The sequence below is a fragment of the Sus scrofa genome, chromosome 11 (assembly GCF_054392235.1).
Source record: "Sus scrofa isolate SSC_HxYL_T2T_F1_AM1 chromosome 11, Sscrofa_HxYL_maternal_Yorkshire_Landrace_v2.0, whole genome shotgun sequence".
NCBI classification, from domain to species: Eukaryota; Metazoa; Chordata; class Mammalia; order Artiodactyla; family Suidae; genus Sus; species Sus scrofa.
The window spans coordinates 24,574,121-24,594,449 of NC_139393.1; the positions used below are offsets into that span (position 1 = coordinate 24,574,121).

The 20,329-nt window shown below is 43.8% G+C and overlaps 1 protein-coding gene across 3 annotated transcripts in view; it reads left to right on the forward strand.

Moving 5' to 3' along the window:
- EPSTI1 (epithelial stromal interaction 1) overlaps positions 1–20,329 on the forward strand; it is a 104,465-nt gene that overhangs the window by 414 nt on the left and 83,722 nt on the right. The gene's annotated exons all lie outside the window — the stretch shown is intronic.

The window sequence follows — 20,329 nt, forward strand, 5'->3', positions numbered from 1 at the left end:
TTTATTTACGGGTCTCTGAGAAAATGAAGCCTCCTTGGTCCGAACTGTAGCATCTATGAATTAGCTTATAAATTGAGTGTGCCAGTCCGGGGTCCTTTGCTCAACATCCGAGCCTCCCCCCCGCCCCTCCTTTCAAGAACACGACCTTCCTGATCTTGTCACTAGCTGCAGGACCGAAAAACTGGGTGTGTAGTAAACGCCTAGGCTTCTTACTCATTTTCCAGATGTCTCCAGAACACATGCTCTTAACTAGTATGGACATATTCTTTTTCCTTTCTTAATTGTTATTTTTGATTTTTTTATTACTCACTGAATTACATTTATAGGTGTACAATGATCATCATATTATATTTAAAAAAAGAAGGAGTTCCCTTCGTGGCTCAGTGGTTAACAACTCCAACTAGGAACCGTGAGGTTGCGGGTTCGATCCCTGGCCTTGTTCAGTGGGTTAAGGATCAGGCGTTGCCATGAGCTGTGGTGTAGGTTGCAGATGAGGCTCGGATCCAGAGTTGCTGTGGGTTTGGTGCAAGCCGGCGGCAACAACTCCGATTCGACCCGTAGCCTGCAAACCTCCATATGCCATGGGTGCAGCTCTAAAAGGTCAAAAGACAAAAAAAAAAAAAAAAAAAAGCCCCAAATAGTATCTTCACATCAGATGTCAGGTTACCGGTGAAGAGGGTATAGGTTATGGGGTAGAATATGCAAATGCTGCTCCTAGGAGTCTGCATCCCAGCGAAATTCCCATTTTAAGGTAGCTTCTTAGGACCAGAGAGGATGGGAGTGGCTGCAGTGTTTCTTGTTGCTGGCGTTGACAAGTGCTCTACACAGGAACAGGTAGGTAGCATTTCTTCTTGGTCTTTAGTTCAGGGGTCTTTGGTACAGTTGCCATCCTGGATGCATTTATTATGTAAAGTGTCAGTGAGTCTTTCTTTCCCACCCATGGACTGAGCTGTTTTAACGCAACAATATGGTTTGTAAAGATGTTGCTGCTTTTGAAGTGCTGCCTCTGTGAACTGGAACTTTCTAGATTCACTTTCATTTCACCTTTTGCACTGACTTCTAGTCCCCTGAAAGACAAAATGCTGGTTGCTAAGGAACAATATTTAACCTTATGACCAATGAACAGATTTTCTTACATCCTTTAACGTTTGAAAGAATTCTTTTTTTTGTTTTGTTTTGTCTTTTTAGGGCCGCATTTGTGGCATATGGAGGTTCCCAGGCTAGAGGTCAAATGGGAACTGTAGCTGCTGGCCTATGCCAGGGCCACAGCAACGTGGGATCTGAGCCACATCTTCAACCTACACCACAGCTCATGGCAACGCTGGATCCTTAACCCACTGAGCGAGGCCAGGGATTGAACCTGCGTCCTCATGGCTACTGGTTGGGTTTGTGGGTTTGTTAAATGCTGAGCCCTGATGGGAACTCCTGAAATAATTCTTAAGTACCAGGCTTTTAATAGTGTTCCATTTAGGGTTACCCTTAGATGGGGTGGATGATAAGGGTGATTTCAATGAGAGACTGATGCATTTCTCTCCTCCTCAGCATGGGAGGTAACTGGTCTTAGTCGAAGCTCATTAATTTCAAGTAATCTACATCTCTAAAAACTGTAACTTTTGATGTAACGGAGGTCACAGAAGTATAGTTTCATGTTGATGATATACAAACTCCACGTGCCTTTTTTCTATTACAAAGCATCTGCTCAGATAGAGTCATTTAATTGCAAGCGCATGAACCTTAGCAGTTGCAACTATCTGTTTTCTTTCTTTTCTTTCTCTTTTTTGACTGCACCTGCAGCATACAGAAGTTCTTAGGTCAGGGGTCCCACCCACGCCACAGCAGTGACAATGCTGGATCCTTAACTGCTAGGCCACCAGGGAACTCCTCTTTTCTTATTTGCTTGTACATTATCCCAGAATCTTGCTGGACCAAATTACTCAGAAAGGGACAGTTTTCTCATTCATTTTCCAGGCCTCAGTATCTGAAGACCTCATCGTATACTTATTTGTGATTTCTAAGATTTGTCAAAAGATCATGAGAGAGTGCGTGGGAGAGTTCAGTTCATTTTCATAGAACTTTTATTTTCTTTTGAACCAGTTGCAATAAGTAGAACATTATGATACGTTTCCTTTTAGGCATTTAACATGTAAGATCCTGTGAAGATCAGTCTGAATTCTTCTTAAATCTCCATCAGTCACTTATATCTACTGTTTATTCTTTTTCTTTCTTTTTTTGTCTTTTTAGGGCCGAACCCTCAGCATATGGAGGTTCCCAGGCTAGGGGTCAAATTGGAGCTATAGCCGCTTGTCTATATCAGAGCCACAGCAACATGGGATGTGAGCCACGTCTGCAATCTACACCACAACTCACGGCAACACCAGATCCTTAACCCAATGAACAAGGCCAGGGATCGAACCCGCAACCTCATGGTTCTTAGTCGGATTCATTTCCACTGAGCCATGACGGGAACTCTACTACTGTTTATTCTCGTTTGTCTCCTTTAATGGAATTGGGAAGCCAAGGACAGTGGTTGAATGGTAAATAACATCTCAGTAAAACTGATTTTAAAAAGTCATGAAGATTTAATTCATTTTTTTTTGGAGAGAAATTAATCTTTTCTGATAGAAAATTAAGAAAAAGGAAGGATAGAGTTGGGTGCGTAATAGTGAAACTTCTTCATTTGTTCACTTTCAATAGGAGCTTCTTTGTATGATAAAGAGTTGACCTTCGACTTCGTTTCGTGGGTGTCCTTCCTCTTACTCTTTAGGGAAGAGTCCATGTGAGTCAAAGAGCTTGGGCTTTGATGCCAAGTTCATGTTCTGATTCTGCCATTACTTGCTCTCTGAACTTCAAGGTGCTTAGCTACTTTCTCCCTCAGCGTCCTGATTCTTAAATTAGATAAGACCAACCTCTTAAGGTCTGTGTGTGTTTGTGTATGTGCACACGCACGTGCACGTATACACAGATGCATAAAACATAACTTCATGCCTGGCAGAAAGTAAATATCCAGTAAATGTTGGGTGCTGATAGCTTTGAATTCATTTGACAAATGTTTATTGACCAAGTATTATGCTGTCACCCTGCAGTGTTTATGCCTTGTAAGAACACACTGATTTAAAACACCGACTTACATATAAATATAAAGAGATTTTAAAGCAATCTGTTAAAATGATTCCTGAGGACTTCTAATAAACTCTAAGGCAAAGCTGAGGTCTTGACTCTATTTAAGTAATTGCAAGTGTTTACTAATAATTATTGACTTTCCTAATTATTTCCACTTGGCGATTTTATCTTATCCCTAAATAGTGTAAGCTATTTATACAGATTTAAAGAGAAAAAAAGTTCACACAAACTTCTGATCCAAAGTAATCCTTTACCCTACCCCTCAAATCTAGATTACTATAAGATTAAGGCATGGGTTTTTCTGGAAGGGAATTTAACCTCGCTTTACTCAGTTCTAAGCAAAAGGCGCTTGCCTATGACAGTAATAGAGGCAGAATTCACATTGTTCAGATACTTGTCAATAACCATAGAAGTAGTCTTTTTTTTTAAATTTTTTGGAGTATAGTTGATTTACAATGTTGTGTTCAAGTGTATAGCCAAGTTGAATCAGTTATACCTATGCATATATCCATTCCTTTTTCCCATATAGGTTATTACAGAATCCTGAGTGGATTTCCCTGTGCTATACAGGAGGAAAATTAAAATATAGGAACAAAGAACTACTCAATCAAAGACAAGTTCTTTTGAAGCTTATGGTCCAATTGACGGGGCAGAGAGTTATCAGATAATTATGTGACTAACACTTTATATTCACTGCATGGGAAAGCCAGGGCTTGAGCTAGTCTTGGAAGCTGGAAAAGTGTTCCCAACAGGTGATGTTTGATTTTGGTTTTGTATTGGTATTTTTTTTTTTTTTCTTTTTAGGGCTGCATCTGTGGCACATGGAGGTTCCTAGGCAAGGGGTTCAATCGGAGCTGTAGCTGCCAGCTCATGCCACAGCCAGCAATGCAAGATCTGAGCCATGTCTGTGACCTACACCACAGCTCACAGCAACATGGATCCTTAACCCACTGAGCGAGGCGAGGGACCCAACCAGTGTCCTCATGGATACTAGTCAGATTCATTTCCATTGCACCACATGGGAACTCCCCAACAGGTGGTGTTTGAACTACGACCTATGAATTAGGATTTATGGTTTTGGGCTTGTTTGTTTTTTCTGACAAATACATTGTTCCAACACCAGTTATTTATAATTCAATTCATTTCTGACACAAGGTTGATGCAGATCCTGCGAGTTAAGGACTCGGTCCTACAGGTCTGCCCCCACTTTGGAAGTGAGGCACAAATGGGACCCTAGGCTACCCACATTTCTAACTACAAATCTGGAGGTTCTTATGACCTCCCTCTATGTCCAAGCTCCGATTCAACCCCTAGCCTGGGTACTTCCATGTGCTGCAGGTGCAACCCTCCCCTCTGCCAAAAAAAGACAAAACCAAACCAAAATCGAACATCACCTGTTGGCAACACTTTTCCAGCTGCCAAGACTAGCTCAAGCCCTGGCTTTCCATGCAGTGCATATAAAGTGTTAGTCACATAGTTATCTGATAACTCTCTGCCCCGTCAATTGGACCATAAGCTTCAAAAGGACTTGTCTTTGGTTGAGTAGTTATTCTCATATTTTAATTTTAATTTTGCTCCTGTAGAGCACAGGGAAATCTACTCAAGATTCTGTAATAACCCATATGGGGTTCTCATGACCTTCCTTCATGTCCAAGTTTGACAATTTGTCAGACCCCTGGAATTCATGGAAACCATTATACTTCATACTTACAGTTTTCTTATAAAAGATGCAACTATGGAACAGCCAAATGAAGTTGTGGGAAGGGGAGGGGTATTGCACAGAACTGCCCTACCCTTTCTGGGTGGGTCACCCTCCTAGCACCTTGGTGTAGTTACTAGTTTAGAAGCTCCTAAAACCTTGTTTGTTTGGAGAGAGTTTTGATTTAGGCTTCACCGCGTAGGCACAATTGATTAAATCACTGGCCACTGGAGACTGAACTCCATCTCCAGCCTCTCTCCGCTCCCCAGAGGTAGAGGCAGGGTGTGCATGAAAGTTCTAACCACAATGTTGGTTTCCTTTTTCTTTTTTTTTTTTTTTTTTTTGTCTTTTTGCCATTTCTTGGGCCGCTCCCGCGGCATATGGAGGTTCCCAGGCTAGGGGTGGAATCGGAGCTGTAGCCACCGGCCTACGCCAGAGCCACAGCAACGTGGGATCCGAGCCATGTCTGCAACCTACACCACAGCTCACGGCAACGCCGGATCCTTAACCCACTGAGCAAGGGCAGGGACCAAACCCGCAACCTCATGGTTCCTAGTTGGATTCATTAACCACTGCGCCACGACGGGAACTCCCACAATGTTGGTTTCTGATGGGAAATAGCTCCTATCCTGAAGCTCTCTAGGGGCCCCAACCAGGAATCATCTCATTTGCATATAATTTACATTGTGACAAAGGGAGCCTTTCTGTCGTGGCTCAGCTGGGTAAGAATCCGACATAGTGTCTGTGAGGATGCAGGTTCAATCCATGCCCTCGCTCAGTGGGTTAAGGATTTGGTGTTGCTACAAGCTGCATCATAGGTCACAGAAGTGGCATGGATCTTGCATGGCTGTGGCCGGCAGCTGCGACTCCGATTCAACCCCTAGCCTGGGAACTTCTCTGTGCCGCAGGTGCAGTCCTAAAAAGAACAACAAAAAATGACATTGGTATTACTTGGCATTCCAAAGATGTTGAGCTGTGTGCTCGGAACTAGGGACAGAGATTAACTATTTGTACTGTATTATGATCTGCAGGAGTTTAAGTACCCTCCATGGCACCGAGGCAGTCCTGCTATTCAGATCTTCAAAAGAACTTGCTCTGGGGAACATAGTCATCTGACAGCTCCAGCTACCATGCCGTCGAATCCACTGCACTCTTGCACTGTGGGCACATTTATTCTCTGTCCTTCTCAGCCAGTGTCTTGAGCATCTCAAGGTAGTAGCGCCAGCCCATTCTGGGGCCATGTTGGACTCCTCTATGGGGCAGCTTTTGCCAGAAGACTCCCCGTTGACCTGTGCAAGAATTTCTCAGAATTGCATACCAGCCAGAGGCTCTTCCTACTCCATCTTCCTTCCCGCTCTCCTCTCCCAGGTATCAGACCCACTCCTGGCCTCTAGGCTTTCTCTGCCGACACCTGCTCACTTGTCTTTTATTCTTCACAAGCCTTCCTCCCGGTCAGTCTCTTGCAGGTCTCATCTTGTCTTGATGTCTGCTTCTTGGAGGACCCAAACTGACACAGCTTTTAAGATACGTCATATCCCTGACCCCAGTCGCTTAGACACCAATGCGGTTGGAGCACTCTGGGTCCTGGGGAAACCCACTTCTTTTTCTTAGTTCCTCCTTGGGGCTCAGGGGGCATTCCCTGGTTTCCTTACTCTTAACTTTAGTACTTTTCCCAGCTTGTTGTGTTCCAGGGAAGATGTCAACCCTGGTAACTAATACTTTTTTCCCTTAAACCCTCAAGGGTGAGTGAAGGGTTAATAAAGAATGGCTTGGTAAGGCTACTAACTAATGGCTGATAACTTGATGTTTCTCTCTTAAAGAACACTGTTACATTAGTAATAAACATTTTGTAAATATAAGATGAGATATGAGATGTATGATAGCATAGTCATTAAGCTATAGTATTAGTTCTGTGTTTTTAAAAAATCGCTATTTAGGAGTTCCCTTGTGGTGCAGCAGGTTAAGGAGCCAGCGTTGTCACTGCAGCGGCTCAAGTTGCTACTGTGGCATGGGTTTGAGTCCTGGTCAAGGAACGTCTACATGCCATGGGTGCGGCCAGAAAAATCACTATTTTTTTTTTTTTTTTGACTTGGGAGAATTTATTTATTTTTAATTTTTTTAATTATAGGTGATTTGCAATGTTCTGTCAATTTCTGCTGTAGAGCAAAGTGACCCAGTTAGACATTTATATACATTATTTTTTCACATTATCCTCCATCATGTTCCATCCCAAGTGATTAGATATCGTTCCCTGCGCTAAACAGCCGGATCTCATGACTTATCCATTCCAAAGATCACTAATAATTATTGAGTATCCTCTGAATCTTGAAGTATAATTTATGTCTAAGACCATCAAACGCTTCTGTTCTTGACTCAGTTCATTTGACTCTGAACCAGCCACGTAAAATAGTCTTAAATTAAGCGCAAGTTTTTCCAAACTTAGGAGAGCCTATCGGAAGTGCTTTTCCTCTTTTGTCTTCACTGCAATGCCCCAGCTTTCTCGTCTATCTCTTCGGATGACTGTGAGAAAACAAGCTTTTGCCTATAGATGGTCCATGGCATGAAAGCATCTGGCTATTACTTCTCCCTGGAGAGGGAGCAGTGACTAATGCTGGAGCTCCTTTTAGTGCTCTGAAATAATGGTACATAGGAAGAGAAAAATCTATGATTGATTCTAATGAGTCCTCTTCTTGATGGCCCAATATAGATAGTTATTCATTAGGAAACGCCTTAACTCAATCTCCAGGCAAGGCTCATAAGCCTTTAGAAAGTTGGTAACACAACAGATCATAGTTAACGCAGTGATAATTACGTGACTCACTGAGCTGCGTAGGTGTCTCAGTGATTACCGGATGCTACTACCAAACTCATCAGTGGAACTGTGCCTATTTGATTTATTTGAGAAATGAGAAATGTGACACAGCACGGCAACACCGTGGTAGCAGAAAGGCAGTCAGTTGTGATCTGGAATAATTAAACTGGGTACTCCGGAATTCCCGTTGTGGCGCAGTGGTTGACGAATCCGACTAGGAACCATGAGGTTGCGGGTTCGCTCCCTGGCCTTGCTCAGTGGGTTAAGGATCTGGCGTTGCCGTGAGCTGTGGTGTAGGTTGCAGACGCGGCTCAGATCTGTGGCTGTGGCTCTGGCGTAGGCCGGTGGCTACAGCTCCGATTGGACCCCTAGCCTGGGAACCTCCATATGCCGCAGGTGCAGCCCTAGAAAAGGCAAAAAGACAAATAAAATAAAATAAAAAACAAACTGGGTACTCCAAGGGACTAAAACCAAAATAACACTCAATGGCTTGACCTCTTAATGTCTTGAACTTATAACCATGAGTTAGACCTTGTGCTATTCACGTCATGTCATTCGTTTTGCTCTTCACCATGAGCACTTTGCTCCTTTATGGCTGAAGAAACTGAGTCTTGAAAGAGTCAATGATTTCTTACGGTGTCCCCGTTTTTTTAATCATAGAACCAGGACTCACGCCTGAGTTTATCTGCTGAAGTCTGGATGCTGAACACGATGGAGCTGTAGGAGGGTGTGATGGGGCAGCTCATGAATTTCCTATTCGTGGTCATATTTTCACATCAAGAAAATAGGATTTTGGGAATTTCTGTCCGGGCTCAGCGGAAATGAATCTGACCAGTAACCGTAAGGACGTGGGTTCGATCCCTGGCCTTGCTCAGTGGGTTAAGGATCCAGTGTTACTGTGAGCTGTGGTGTAGGTCGAAGACATGACTTGGATCTGGTTTGCTGTGGCTGTGGTGTAAGCCAGCAGTTACAGCTCGGATTGGACCCCTGGCCTGGGAACCCTGCATATGTTGTGGGTGTGGCCATAAAAACAAAACAAAGCAAAACAAAAAAAGAATTTCGGAGTTCCCTGGTGGCTCACTAGGTTAAAGATCTAGTGTTATCACTGCGGTGGCTTGAGTTGCTGCTGTGACATGGGTTCAATCTCTGGCCCAGGAACTTGTGCATGCTGTAGGTGCCACCGGAAAAAAAAAAAAAAAAAAGGGAAATAGGACAGAGAATTTCTATAGGCTAAAGAAGAGTTTTCCTACAGAAACAGTAATGTGACATTTATTTACAGCTGGGATAGAGAAGTCCTTGGCAGGAGGAAAATTTCTGTGCAGATTTTTTCTTTGCTGCTTTTCTTACATGACAGCCTGGTGGGTTTGCATTGGATCCGTTTTCTCACTGTCACTGTTTCTGAGCAACCTAAACAACACACTGCCTTCCAGGGATCTTTCAGGTTTCTGGCCGCAGCCTAAAGGTAGCAATTCTTTTAACATTCATGACTTAGTCCATGTACGGGTATAGGTGAGTTTAGGCATAACTGAAAAATGTCACAAAACAATTCTCACCCTTTCTATACGTGAGGCACTTTGACATTTTCCTATTCTTTTTGTTTTTGTTTTTTTGTTTTTTTTTGCTTTTTGCTTTTTGCTTTTTTAGGGCTGCACCTGTGGCATAGGGCAGTTCCCAGGCTAGGGGTCAAATCGGAGCTATAGCTGCTGCCCTATACCACAGCCACAGCAGCTTGGGATCTGAGCCACATCTGTGACCTACACCACAGCTCATGGCAATGCTGGATCCTTAACCCACTGAATGAAGCTAGGGATGGGACTTGTGTCTTCATGGATCTGAGTCAGGTTCTTTTTTCGCTGAGCCACAACAGGAACTCCCTACCATTTCCTAGTCTTATTCATTAAAATGAATCCGTGAGGTTGGGGGTTCAATCCCTGGCCTCGCTCAGTGGGTTAAGGATCTGGCGTTGCCATTACCTGTGGTGTAGGTCACAGATGCAGCTCGGATCTGGCATTTCTGTGGCTCTGGTGCAGGCCATCAGCTACAGCTCCGATTGGACCCCTAGCCTGGGAACCTCCATATGCCGAGGGTGCGGCTATAGAAAGGAAAAAAAAATGAAAAAAAAATTAATCCATTGATTTCATGATACCTTAGCAAGTTACCACCTGTAGTGTGAAAAGCATAGTTGTGTGTATGGCAGAAGAGGTTTTTGAATGGGTGGAAATACAGGTCATTTTGGTTTAATTGGGTCTAATATACCTTCCTGTTTATACAGGAGGGGAGAAATGATGTCTTATTTAGGATGAATTTCCAACTTTTCGGCGCAGATTCCACTCCTCAGGGTGGCCTGCATTTGCAGTCTGCCAAGTCTTAGGGAGCAATCATTTTCATTCAAATGCAATATTAAAAGTGAGTGGGCACTTCTCAAAAAGTCTTTGACAGTGGAAACAGTGAAACAATGCATCAACAGGATAATGAAAGCTGGAAAACACATAATACCTATAATAATCAGTGGAAGCATGGCAGAAATGAGAAAGAAAGAGACTTGGGTCAATTACCCAGTAAGGTTTCTTCCTTCAAAGTCAGTGGAGGGCTGTAAGGTTATACATATTGTTAAGGTTAATTGCATCTATTCAGAATGTATTTGAGTTCGAAACAAAAGCTTACCAGGGACAAACCTTCAAAGGGAGAGGACTGTATTTGAAGGGTCTGTACTATATCAGAGAATCAGTCAATGGTGGTTCCTTTGTTCTGTAATGTTTGTATTCTCCCCCCCCCCCCGCAAAAAATGAACACTTAAAAAGCCGTGTATTAAAGTTTTGTAGAAAAAGGGAAGACATTTCCCTTCATGACACCTCCAGGGCTGCTGTTGCCCAGTGTTTGTTTCATGGTGAAAGCAGTGAGCACGGAAATCCTATGCTACCTAGTCTTGTAAGAAAAATCTGAACCCCTGCTTTAAGAAATCTTTATTTTAACTTTTCTCACTTGAAAGTCCTTGGAATATTTTTTCCTGGTTGTAAAAGTAACATCATATCTGCTTGTTAGAAACATCTAAACATTACAGGAGTTCTTGTTGTGGCTCAGTGGAAATGAACCCTATTAATATCCATGAAGATGCGGGTTTGATCCCCGGCCTCGCTCAGTGGGTTAAGGATCCGGCGTTGCTGTGAGCTGTGGTGTAGGTCACAGCTGCGGCTCGGATCCTGGGTTGCTGTGGCTGTGGGGTAGGGTGGCAGCTGTAGCTCCGTTTGGACCCCTAGCCTGGGAACTTCCATATGTTGCAGGAGCAGTCCTCCAAAAAAAAAAAAAAAAAAGGAAAAATGTAAAATTACAAAAATAATGTAGAAAGGAGAAGTCCCCTGCAGTTCAGATCCTTAGAAATAAACACCTCAAACCCTTTGATGTAAGGACCTCTTTATCTTTAAAGTGTAGGTCATGCTTTTTGACTATGCCCAGTACAAAGTCTTAGAATCTTTTATGTCCTTTGATTTTTACTGCCAAAAGGAGGCGACAAGCAGCAGAAGGTGTGTTTTCTTTCTAATCCTTATTTTAAAATGTGATTGCTCTTGTTCATATAGGCGACACTGCTTAACACATTGATTGATGATTCAGTTGGACAAGGAAACAACCCTTGTTCTGACAAAAGCATCTTGGGTAACATTTCCTATGAAGTACTCTTTTTTTAAAAGCATTTAACCTGAGCATCTTGGGAATCATAATTTCCTCAAATCTAGTTTGTGAGGCATTTTGTAAATTCGGTGTGATGATTTACCTGGTGTATTGGGGTTCTCTAGAAAGAACCAATAGATTATACGTATGCAGAAATGTATTATATGATATTGGCTCACAAAATTAGGGAGGCTGAGAAGTCCCACTATCTAACATCTGCAAGCCAGTGGCCCAGGAAAGCCCGTCAGGTCATTTCAAGACTCTAATGAGACATGATTTATCATTGCATTTTCTTTCATGCATTGGTTCTTGTTACTCCTGGGGCCCAGGATATGGATGTCAAAGGGGAGAGCCAGAACCAGAAATGCAAAAGACCATTAGAAAAGCTAAATTCGGGAGTTCCTGTTGTGGTGCAGCGGAAACGAATCTCACTAATATCCATGAGGTTGCGGGTTCGATCCCTGACCTCACTTGGTGGGTTACGGGCTTGGCATTCCCGTGAGCTATGGTATAGGATGCCAGCTGGGCTCAGATCCTGCGTGGCTGTGGCTGTGGCAGAGGCCAGCAGCTGTAGCTCCAACTTGACCTCTAGCCTGGGAACTTCCATATGCCCTAAAAAGCTAAAAAAAAAGAAAGAAAAGCTAAATTCCATCTGTTGTAGAAGAAAACACAGCAAAGGGATTCGGTCACAGCATGAAAAAAAGAGATGTATGAGTGCTTCAGGGCTAGGTTCTATTCCATGTGATAAAATAAGTGTTTTATACATAATATGTTTCATCAAATTATAATAATTATGTATAATAAGATGGATATCTCCAAATAGGTATCTTAAGCATCAAGGACTTTGCCTGTTTTTTTCCTCTAAGCCTGAAGGTAGGTTGTTTAGGGCTGATAGAGTGAGAAAAAAATAGGTGATCATAGCAGAACATTTCTTTCCTAGCATTGTTCTAAGTTCTTTATACTCTAAGAGATAGATATTTGTTATCCCCACTTTATAGGCGAAAGAACAGAAAAACTAATTTGCTCAATGTCATAGTTAGGAAATAACAATTAGGGTTCAAAGCCAGGCAGTTTGACAATAGATTCCAACTAGTGTGGTGGTTTTGTGGTCACAGGGCACCAGATTGCTTCTTTCTGCTCTGCGGTTTTTGTTTTTTGTTTTTTGTTTTTTGGCTGTGTCCATGACATATGGACGTTCCCAGGCCAGGGATCGAACTTGCCCCACAGCAGCAACCTGACGCACTTCAGTGACCATGCCAGATCCTTAATCCACTGTGCCACAAGCGAACTCCTACTCTGCCATTTCTTTTCTTTCCTTTCTTTTCTTTTTGTCTTTGTAGGGCCGCACCTGTGGCCTGTGGAGGTTCCCAGGCTAGGGGTCGAATTGGAGCTGCAGCTGCTGGCCTACACCACAGCCACAGCAGTGCCAGCTCCAGGTCTGCGATCTACACTGCAGCTCGAGGCAATGCCAGATGCTTTAACGCACTGAGTAAGGCCAGGCGATCGAACCTGCATCTTCATAGATATTAGTCAGATTCTTAATCTGCTCAGCCACAGTGGGAACTCCTCTGCCATTTTTTTTTTTTTTTTTTTTTTTTTTTGGTCTTTTTAGGGCCAAACCAGTGGCATATGGAGGTTCCCAGGCCAAGGATTGAAGTGGAGCCATAGCCACTGGCCTACACCACAGCCACAGCAACGCCAGATCCATGAGCAAGGCCAGCCATGGAGCCTGCCTCCTCATGGGTGCTAGTCAGATCCATTCCACTGAGCCACAGCGGGAACTCCAGGACTGCATATCTGATCACTCTTTAATCTGGACTCTTTCTCAGGGTAGTTATATAGCTGGGAACCTTGAGAGATGAAGTACGTCCTCCCCAGGACAAAGACCAGGATCGCTTAAGAGGTGCTATAAAAATAGTGGATTCTTCAGTTTGGTGTTTCTTGGCTGCAGTGCAAACACACTGTGTGTGCAGCATCCATCAGGTTGACTGGGAGTCTGAGGACACACGTAAATATGCGGATACAGATGCTGTACCATGAGTGATAATGTCCTTTGTCTCTGGCCCGGGAATCTCATGTCTTCTGTCAGCATCCATGAAACAGTAAGAGCCTAACTGTTAGGCTAAGGTTGGCTTGCAAGTAGCCTCAGATCACATCCCAGATCTGACATCCCTAAATTCTGTAAATATGAATTCCTGGTAGTTACTTATACTGAGGAAGCAGGTGAAAACATTTTGCAAGTATATTCACCAATCGGTCCCCGTCTCTACTCCTGTCACTGTCTTTTGGCCTCTTAAGGATGGTGAGTCTCTGCAATATTGTATTTCATATGTATTTCTTTGTATCTTGAGATCTCTAGAGTATCTTTATTATTTATTCATTTATGTTGGGCATGTGGAAGTTCCTGGGCCAGGGATCGAACTCGAGCCGCAGCCGTGATAACACTGAGTCCTTAACCACTAGGCCACCAGGGAACTCCTAGCATCTCTTTAGAGCACATCCTTCTTCTTTTTTCAAGGCTTTGATCATTTATGTGTATATGTGTTTTAAGTTAAAAAATACAATAGCATTCAGGTCTACCGTGTATGATGGTACAGTTACATATACAGTTTGTACCAAACTGAAAAAACTTGCCTGGCTAAGGTAGTAATTTGAAGCTGAAATACATACCAAATCCTGTGCCCAAGTGTGGGGTTTCCTCTGCCTGACAGAAAGGGCACTTTTTTCCTAATTTGCATAAAGTTACCAACTCTAAGCCTTGGGCCTGTATGAGTGAGGATGCTGGGATATGTGTGTGTGTGTGTGTGTGTGTGTGTGTGTCTGAGTGTGTGCACATGAGTACCTCTTTTTTCTTTCCATAAAAGTGTCCTATGAACAAAGGCCGTGATGACCTGGTGGCCTCTTGTTTATCTTTTCCCTTTGGGTGTCTGTTCAGGCCTCCAGCAGCAGCTGTGAGTTAGTTACAGAAATAACCAGCTTCATATCAACCTCTTAGGTGTGTAGACAATTCCTGAGCTCTGTAGGCTATTCCTGAACTCTGAAGGTTGAGGTCAAAGAGAATTTCTTCGTCCTTCCATAGCAGAGATGTGGAATTCTGGGTCAAGGCCAGTGTGACAGGCTTAGGGGTCAAGGATGATTTACTCAGCCTGATCTTGTCATTCTGGTTTTTTTTTTTGGCCACCCTGCGGCATATAGATCAGATCTGAGCCACAGTTACGACCTAAACTGCAGCTGCGGGCAACAACAGATCCTTAACCCACTGTGCCGGGCCAGGGATCGAACCTGTGTCCCAGCAGTCCCAAGAAGCTGCTGATCCCGTTGTGCCTCAGGGGGAACTCCAATTTTTTTTTTCTTTTGTCATTCTTTATTTTTCTTGCGAGTATTGCCTACCTATAAAAGGACCTTTTTTTTTTTTTTTTTTGACTTCTTAGGGCCGCACCTGTGGCATATGGAGGTTTCCAGGCTGGGGATCTGATTGGAACTGTAGCTGCCAGCTTACACCACAGCCACAGCAATGCCAGATCTGACCATGTCTGCGACCTACACCCCAGCTCACGGCAACACCTGATCCTTAACCCACTGAGCGAGGTCAGGGATCAAACCCCCAACCTCATGGTTCCTGGTTGGTTCCTTTGTTTCTGCTACACCACAACGGGAACTCCCTAAAAGGCCTTCGAAAGCCTGAATGCCTCATAAGTTTTAACTCTTGTTAATTAAAAGCAGTAAGCTTCAGAGTCCTACACTGAAGATCATATTAAAAAAAAACAAACAAACAAAAAAAAAACCAGTATCTAGAAACGAAATCTCTATCCAGTAACTTTGATTCACCAAAATTTTTCCTTTTTTACAGTTTCACCCAAGGATAAGATTTTCTTAAGCTATGAAAACCTCAGACCAATTTTTTTTTTTTTTTGGTAGAACAGTAGACTTTATGGATCTACTATCCTGTTGAAATAATCTGTTTATAACTTAATATCTTTCTGAATTTTTGCTCTTAACTACATTTCTTTTTCAGTCAAACCAGTGTTGTTCCTAATTAGAAATTTAAATTACATCTGCTGCAGTTTGTACACACCAGGGGATATATTTATGTAACACTTTTAGCCAGCCAAGATATTTTTTCATAACTTCGACATAACATTTTTTCATAGAGTGCTTATTGGTGAGACTTTATAAACCTTGTGTAAGAATGTACACGAGAGGCAGTTGTGTAGCTCAGGAGAGCCTCACAGAGAAAAGATTTCTTAGATATATTGTTCATATACATATATAATTTTTTTTTAATGGTGCAGAAAACCACTTTGTCTTAGGCTATTCTTTGTACATTATACCTTAGTACATTCTATGGATGTGTGCTGTTAGAAAGTGAACTTAATCTTGCCAAGTGAGATATTTCATTAAATTTCAATGAGGTAATTAAGGAAACTCATTTTCTTTTTCTTTCTTTTTTTTTTTTTTTGCTATTTCTTGGGCCGCTCCCACGGCATATGGAGGTTCCCAGGCTAGGGGTCCAATCGGAGCTGTAGCCTCCGGCCTACGCCAGAGCCACAGCAACGAGGGATCCGAGCCGTGTCTGCAACCTACACCACAGCTCATGGCAGCGCCGGATTGTTAACCCACTGAGCAAGGGCAGGGACTGAACCCGCAACCTCATGGTTCCTAGTCGGATTCGTTAACCACTGCGCCACGACGGGAACTCCGGAAACTCATTTTCAAAGATATACATTTGTTTCAGTGGCTTGGATGTTGCCTAATCGGGAAATGACCAGAATACTAAGTACAGGTAGGTTGGGCTGGTCTCCAGCAGCAGCTTGGAGAGGCGGGCTGTTGAAAGGGATGACATGGAGGTTAAAACAGCAGAGGTCCTGGAGTTCCCATTGTGGTGCAGCAGAAACAAATCCGACGAGTACCCATGAGGTTGCAAGTTCGATCCCTGCCCTCGCTCAATGGGTTGAGGATCCTGCATGGCTTGGCTACGGCATAGGCCAGTGGCTACAGCTCCGATTCAACCCCTAGCCTGGAAACCTCCACATGCAGCTGTTTTGGCCCTAAAATAAAATTACATTAAATTAAAATTTAAAAAAAAAAATGAAAAAATGAAAAAAAAAAAAAAAACCCAGCAGAGGCCCTTGCTGTGGGTGGAAACTAATTGGCTGAAACCACGACTATGTTATACTCGTTATTCATGTCAAGGAAAAGCTAAGAGAGAGGGATGACTTTTTGTATCTAGCCAGGCATTATGCTCTGTCACATGATATTAAAAAATCAAAAGCCAGTCCTTAGACTTAAGCTCTTCTTCCTATAGCAAGCAAGAGGCACGGAAGCTCCATTCCTTGGCCATGCTTTCTTCTGGATATTATGTTTCACATTTGACATTTTCAGCCAACAAAATATTGCTGAGAAGGTTGCTAAGGAATTCTCTAACATAAAACATTTATTCCTGGGACCACTGTCCTTGAGCCTGGGGTTATATTAAGTGCTTTCGATTAAAAGCCTCTGATTTCAAGGCTAGATCATTCTTCCCTTTTTCTCATGGCTCTCTACTGTGTCTGGGTACCAGTTGGCTACCCATGTTGGCCATCAATTGAGCACAGTGCTATTCCAAAGACCAAAGAGTCTAGAGTGATGGTCTCACACTGAAACTTAATCAGATTAGAGAATCAGATTGTAGAATACAAACTTTGACAGATTTTTTTCCCTCTTTCCTGAAATTTTCATAAGAGAGACTCATCATGGAACTTGGAAACGTCTCTCCAAAGCTTCTCTTAGCAAAGTCCTAGCACGGAAACCCTTTTGGCCACTTCAGATCCTGTCCTTTAAGCCTCAACTTGCTCCGAGAGTTTCTACCCCTCTGAGGTCTCAGTGACTCCCCTCTGCCTTGGGTCTCTGACCACGTCCAGCATCCCACTTTGAGGCTTGTTTCAGCATCTGCGTGGTCTGTTCCAGCGGTTTCCTGGCTTGTTCCTAATGAACAAGCTCTTATGTTTAAGGGGCAGGTGTCTGCTTTTTGGTATCTCCCCTCACTCCTCATAAGCCCCTAACACAATCAGTCCTCAGTTAAGTAGATGCGCTTTGAAAGTCTATCAAGAGGCTGAAGTTGGAGTTCCCACTGTGGCTCAGCAGGTTAAGAACCTGATGTAGTTTCCATGAGGATGTGGATTTGATTCTGGCCCCAGTGAGTTGAGGATCCAGTGTTGCTGTGAGCTGTGGTGTCAGTCACAGGTGTGGCTCAGATCTGGCGTGGCTTTGGCTGTGGCAAAAGCCTGAAGCTGCCGCTCCAGTTTGACCCTTAGCCCGGGAACTTCTGTATGTTGCAGGTGTGGCCCTAAAAAGAAAAAAGAAAAAAAAAAAAAAAAAGAGGTTGACTTTAAGGAGAGTCAGATTTTATACTTTGTATATTGAGTTGAGCTGAATGTTAGCTCCAGACACCCAGTTGGGCTAAGTCAAAAGTTCTGGGTTTACAAGTCCCTAGTGGTTAAGGATCCAGTGTTGTGAGTACTGTGGTGTGGGTTCGATCCCTGGCCCAGGGAACTTCTGCATACCATGGGTGAGGCCAAACATTTTTTTTTTTTTTTGTCTTTTTGCCTTTTGTAGAGCCGCTCCTGCGGCATATGGAGGTTCCCAGGCTAGGGGTCTAATTGGAGCTACAGCTGCCGGCCTACACCACAGCCACAGCAACATGGGATCCGGGCTGGGTCTGCAAGCTACACCACAGCTCACGGCAACGCCAGGTCCTTAACCCACTGAGCAAGGCCAGGGGTCGAACCCACAACCTCATGGTCCCTAGTCAGATTCGTCAACCACTGAGCCATGAGGGAACTCCGAGGCCAAACATTTTTGAAAAGTGCTGGGTTTGAGTCTCAGCACTATCACTTAATTAACCTCTTGATCTTTGGCATAGATTTAACCTCTGTGTCTTTATCAATGATTCATTCATCTCTCAGTTTCTGGGGATGCGGGACATATTTGAAGACCGCTTGATCCATTGCAGTGGTTCTCAAAGTGGGGTCCCCAGATCAAGAACATCCTCCTTACCAGGGAACTGTTGGAAATACAAGTTAACAGACCACCCCCCCTTGCCTGCCCAATCAGAAACTCCGCCCTTTACAAACCCGTCAAGTGATTCTGATGACAGATGTGCGGAGTTCCCGTCATGGCGCAGTGGTTAACGAATCTGACTAGGAACCATGAGGTTGCCCGTTTGGTCCCTGGCCTCGCTCAGTGGGTTAAGCATCTGGCATTGCCATGAGCTGTGGTGTAGGTCCCAGACATGGCTCGGATCCTGCGTTGCTGTGGCTGTGGTGTAGGCTACAGCTCCGATTGGACCCCTAGCCTGGGAACCTCCATGTGCCGCGGGTGTGACCCTAGAAAAGACAGAAAGACCAAAAAAAAAAAAAAAGAATGACTGATGTGCAGTGGAGTAACATTTATGCTATGGTGAGAAGCTCCGCATAAGTTAGTGGACAGTGGACAAAGTTAGTGGACAGTGAGGATGCTGTCATCATTTCATGGTTGGCATTTAAATCTAGTATCATCATCATCTTCTTCTATTTATTTATTTTTTTAGCACTGTACCCGCAGCTTGTGGAGATTCCCAGGCTAGGAATCCAGTCGGGGCTACAGCTACCGGCCTACCACAGCCACAGCAATGCCAGATCCGAGCCACGTCTGCGACCTATACCACAGCTCAGAGCAACGCTGGCTCCTTAACCCACTGAGCAAGGCCAGGGATTGAACTGGCAACCTCATGGTTCCTAGTCGGATTCATTTGTGCTGTGCCATGACGGGAACTCCCTTGAATTTTTTTTTTTTTTTTTTGTCTTTTTGCCTTTTCTAGGGCCATTCCCTCTGCGTGTGGAGGTTCCCAGGCTAGCGGTCCAATCAGAGCTGTAGCCGCCAGCCTACACCGCAGCCACAGCCATGCCAGATCCGAGCTGCATCTGCAACTACACCACAGCTCATGGCAATACCGGATCCTTAACCCACTGAGCAAGTCCAGGGATCGAACCTGCAACCTCATGGTTTCTAGTCGGATTCGTTAACCACTGAGCCATGATGGGAACTCCAAGTATTGTCTGTTTCAACTTTAAGGCTCTGCAGATTAGCTCACTGTTGTATCCTGTTCCAGTTTGCAGATACTAGCCACAGCATTGCAGCTCTCAAGCTTCTATAAGGTGTGGGCATTTGAGGAGTGAAAAATCTTTCTTAGGGTGAACAAAGCCTAAGCAATGGACAAGGGATTAATTTCCAGCAGCAGCCTCCCTAGTTTTGTATTCATAACGTTGTACCCGTGCTAGGCTACACATGCAATGTCTGCTGACATACGTTAGGTAATTGGGTATCCAGCAGCCCCATTTGCATGCAAAGGTGGTTGCATACCTCCCGTTTACAAGTTTAAAATTAAAGCCTGGTTTGAAGCTAGCTGAAGGCTCACTGCTAGGAAAATAATGAGATAAGGAAGAAATGGCTTCTGCTAATCAGCACTTTTGGCCTCTACTGTTCAATCCTGGCTAGTTTGTCCTTTGAAATTGTACATTCCCTGTTGGACAGAGACTCTTAAGAGTATCCAGTTGTTGTTGTTTTTTAAAGACCTACATTTATAAAGTGATTGTGTTTCTCTGTAATGTTTCCCTTAACACTGTATCCGCATGTATGCCGCAGTCTGTTGCTGGGCTCTATTTTTGCTCAATGAAGTATCATATTTTTGTGGGACTACATGCATCATCTCAAAAAGAGCCACCCCAGCAGAGACTCAAAGGCTGGATCTGTGGCATCATTTCATTGCAATCCAGCCCACATGCATCCAGCAGCGACTTTGTGCCAGCGGCTGGGCCCATACAGATCAATCAGGGGCAGTTTCTGCCCTCGAAATCTCACAATATTTTCAAAGCTTCTTGTATCTCAGTGTTGAATGTTTTTGCTTAAATGAAGGTCTTCCCTGACCCCCGCAGTGAATGGAAGTGACTCCTTGCTTGTCTCAGCTCCTGATGATGCTCAACCTGTGTCCCCGGGAAAATGAGGGGCCCAGTGGA